Source organism: Paroedura picta, unplaced genomic scaffold (assembly GCF_049243985.1).
Source record: "Paroedura picta isolate Pp20150507F unplaced genomic scaffold, Ppicta_v3.0 Ppicta_v3_sca23, whole genome shotgun sequence".
NCBI classification, from domain to species: Eukaryota; Metazoa; Chordata; class Lepidosauria; order Squamata; family Gekkonidae; genus Paroedura; species Paroedura picta.
The window spans coordinates 273,393-278,274 of NW_027518620.1; positions in this window are offsets into that span (position 1 = coordinate 273,393).

Below are 4,882 nucleotides of genomic sequence, written 5' to 3' on the forward strand. Positions count from 1 at the left end.
TGTTTTTACAAGGAAATAAAATGTGAAAAAAATATTTCTACATCCCATGGCCTTTCCCAACCATTTAAATTTTTTTCTTACAGGTCTAACGCTTCCGAAAAACCAATACAACGCCCACCCTTAACAATGTATAAAGCTAAACAAACCGTTCACTGGGTACTTATCCGTACGAAAAACCCTATTGATTTACCTGTTTTTACAAGGAAGTAAATGTGAAAAAAATATTTCTACATCCCATGGCCTTTCCCAACCATTTAAATTTTTCTCTTACAGGTCTAACACTTCCGAAAAACCAATACAACGCCCACCCGGAACAATATATAAATCTAAACTAACCGTTCACTGGGTACTTATCCGTACGAAAAACCCTATTGATTTACCTGTTTTTACAAGGAAGTATAAGTGAAAAAAATATTTCTACATCCCATGGCCTTTCCCAACCATTTAAATTTTTCTCTTACAGGTCTAACTCTTCCGAAAAACCAAAACAACGCCCACCCGGAACAATATATAAAGCTAAACGAACCGTTCACTGGGCACTTATCCGTACGAAAAACCCTATTGATTTACCTGTATTACAAGGAAATAAAATGTGAAAAAAATATTTCTACATCCCATGGCCTTTCCCAACCATTTAAATTTTTCTCTTACAGGTCTAACACTTCCGAAAAACCAAAACAACGCCCACCCGGAATTATATATAAAGCTAAACGAACGGTTCACTGGGTACTTATCCGTATGAAAATCCCTATCGGTTTTCCTGTTTTTACAAGGAAGTAAAATGTGAAAAAAATATTTCTACATCCCATGGCATTTACCAACCATTTAAATTTTTCTCTTACAGGTCTAACACTTCCGAAAAAACAATACAACGCCCACCCTTAACAATGTATAAAGCTAAACAAACCGTTCACTGGGCACTTATCCGTACGAAAAACCCTATTGATTTACCTGTTTTTACAAGGAAATAAAATGTGAAAAAAATATTTCTACATCCCATGGCCTTTCCCAACCATTTAAATGTTTTTCTTACAGGTCTAACGCTTCCGAAAAACCAATACAACGCCCACCCGTAACAATATATAAAGCTAAACGAACCGTTCACTGGGTACATATCCGTATGAAAATCCCTATTGATTTTCCTGTTTTTATAAGGAAGTAAAATGTGAAAAAAATATTTCTACATCCCATGGCCTTTCCCAACCATTTAAATTTTTTTCTTACAGGTCTAACGCTTCCGAAAAACCAATACAACGCCCACCCGGAACAATATATAAAGCTAAACGAACCGTTCACTGGGTACATATCCGTATGAAAATCCCTATTGATTTTCCTGTTTTTATAAGGAAGTAAAATGTGAAAAAAATATTTCTACATCCCATGGCCTTTCCCAACCATTTAAATTTTTCTCTTACATGTCTAACACTTCCAAAAAACCAATACAACGCCCACCCGGAACAATATATAAAGCTAAACGAACCGTTCACTGGGTAATTATCCGTACGAAAATCCCTATTGATTTACCTGTTTTTAAAAGGAAATAAAATGTGAAAAAAATATTTCTACATCCCATGGCCTTTCCCAACCATTTAAATTTTTCTCTTACAGGTCTAACACTTCTGAAAAACCAATACAACGCCCACCCGGAACAATATATAAAGCTAAACGAACCGTTCACTGGGTACTTATCCGTACGAAAAACCCTATTGATTTACCTGTTTTTACAAGGAAGTAAATGCGAAAAAAATATTTCTACATCCCATGGCCTTTCCCAACCATTTAAATTTTTCTCTTACAGGTCTAACACTTCCAAAAAACCAATACAACGCCCACCCGGAACAATATATAAAGCTAAACGAACCGTTCACTGGGTACTTATCTGTACGAAAATCCCTATTGATTTACCTGTTTTTATAAGGAAATAAAATGTGAAAAAAATATTTCTACATCCCATGGCCTTTCCCAACCATTTAAATTTTTCTCCTACAGGTCTAACACTTCTGAAAAACCAATACAACGCCCACCCGGAACAATATATAAAGCTAAACGAACCGTTCACTGGGTACTTATCCATACGAAAATCCCTATTGATTTACCTGTTTTTAAAAGGAAATAAAATGTGAAAAAAATATTTCTACATCCCATGGCCTTTCCCAACCATTTAAATTTTTCTCTTACAGGTCTAACACTTCTGAAAAACCAATACAACGCCCACCCGGAACAATATATAAAGCTAAACGAACCGTTCACTGGGTACTTATCCGTACGAAAAACCCTATTGATTTACCTGTTTTTACAAGGAAGTATATGTGAAAAAAATATTTCTACTTCCCATGGCCTTTCCCAACCATTTAAATTTTTCTCTTACAGGTCTAACACTTCCGAAAAACCAAAACAACGCCCACCCGGAACAATATATAAAGCTAAACGAACCGTTCACTGGGTACTTATCCGTACGAAAAACCCTATTGATTTACCTGTATTACAAGGAAATAAAATGTGAAAAAAATATTTCTACATCCCATGGCCTTTCCCAACCATTTAAATTTTTCTATTACAGGTCTAACACTTCCGAAAAACCAAAACAATGCCCACCCGGAACAATATATAAAGCTAAACGAACGGTTCACTGGGTACTTATCCGTACGAAAATCCCTATTGATTTTCCTGTTTTTACAAGGAAGTAAAATGTGAAAAAAATATTTCTACATCCCATGGCCTTTCCCAACCATTTAAATTTTTCTCTTACAGGTCTAACACTTCCGAAAAAACAATACAACGCCCACCCGGAACAATATATAAAGCTAAACGAACGGTTCACTGGGTACTTATCCGTACGAAAAACCCTATTGATTTACCTGTTTTTACAAGGAAGTAAATGTGACAAAAATATTTCTACATCCCATGGCCTTTCCCAACCATTTAAATTTTTCTCTTACAGGTCTAACACTTCTGAAAAACCAATACAACGCCCACCCGAAAGAATATATAAAGATAAACGAACCGTTCACTGGGTACTTATCCATATGAAAATCCCTATCGATTTTCCTGTTTTTACAAGGAAGTAAAATGTGAAAAAAATATTTCTACATTCCATGGCCTTTCCCAACCATTTAAATTTTTCTCTTACAGGTCTAACACTTCCGAAAAACCAAAACAACGCCCACCCGGAACAATATATAAAGCTGAACGAACGGTTCACTGGGTACTTATCCGTACGAAAATCCCTATTGATTTTCCTGTTTTTACAAGGAAGTAAAATGTGAAAAAAATATTTCTACATCCCATGGCCTTTCCCAACCATTTAAATTTTTCTCTTACAGGTCTAACACTTCCGAAAAAACAATACAACGCCCACCCGGAACAATATATAAAGCTAAACGAACGGTTCACTGGGTACTTATCCGTACGAAAAACCCTATTGATTTACCTGTTTTTACAAGGAAGTAAATGTGAAAAAAATATTTCTACATCCCATGGCCTTTCCCAACCATTTAAATTTTTCTCTTACAGGTCTAACACTTCTGAAAAACCAATACAACGCCCACCCGAAAGAATATATAAAGATAAACGAACCGTTCACTGGGTACTTATCCGTATGAAAATCCCTATCGATTTTCCTGTTTTTACAAGGAAGTAAAATGTGAAAAAAATATTTCTACATTCCATGGCCTTTCCCAACCATTTAAATTTTTCTCTTACAGGTCTAACACTTCCGAAAAACCAAAACAACGCCCACCCGGAACAATATATAAAGCTGAACGAACGGTTCACTGGGTACTTATCCGTACGAAAATCCCTATTGATTTTCCTGTTTTTACAAGGAAGTAAAATGTGAAAAAAATATTTCTACATCCCATGGCCTTTCCCAACCATTTAAATTTTTCTCTTACAGGTCTAACACTTCCGAAAAAACAATACAACGCCCACCCGGAAGAATATATAAAGCTAAACGAACGGTTCACTGGGTACTTATCCGTACGAAAAACCCTATTGATTTACCTGTTTTTACAAGGAAGTAAATGTGAAAAAAATATTTCTACATCCCATGGCCTTTCCCAACCATTTAAATTTTTCTCTTACAGGTCTAACACTTCTGAAAAACCAATACAACGCCCACCCGGAAGAATATATAAAGCTAAACGAACCGTTCACTGGGTACTTATCCGTATGAAAATCCCTATCGATTTTCCTGTTTTTACAAGGAAGTAAAATGTGAAAAAAATATTTCTACATTCCATGGCCTTTCCCAACCATTTAAATTTTTCTCTTACAGGTCTAACACTTCCGAAAAACCAAAACAATGCCCACCCGGAACAATAGATAAAGCTGAACGAAAGGTTCACTGGGTACTTATCCGTACGAAAATCCCTATTGATTTTCCTGTTTTTACAAGGAAGTAAAATGTGAAAAAAATATTTCTACATCCCATGGCCTTTCCCAACCATTTAATTTTTTCTCTTACAGGTCTAACACTTCCGAAAAAACAATACAACGCCCACCCGGAACAATATATAAAGCTAAACGAACGGTTCACTGGGTACTTATCCGTACAAAAAACCCTATTGATTTACCTGTTTTTACAAGGAAGTAAATGTGAAAAAAATATTTCTACATCCCATGGCCTTTCCCAACCATTTAAATTTTTTTCTTACAGGTCTAACGCTTCCGAAAAACCAATACAACGCCCACCCGGAACAATATATAAAGCTAAACGAACAGTTCACTGGGTACATATCCGTACGAAAATCCCTATTGATTTTCCAGTTTTTATTAGGAAGTAAAATGTGAAAAAAATATTTCTACATCCCATGGCCTTTCCCAACCACTTAAATTTTTCTCTTACAGGTCTAACACTTCCAAAAAACCAATACAACGCCCA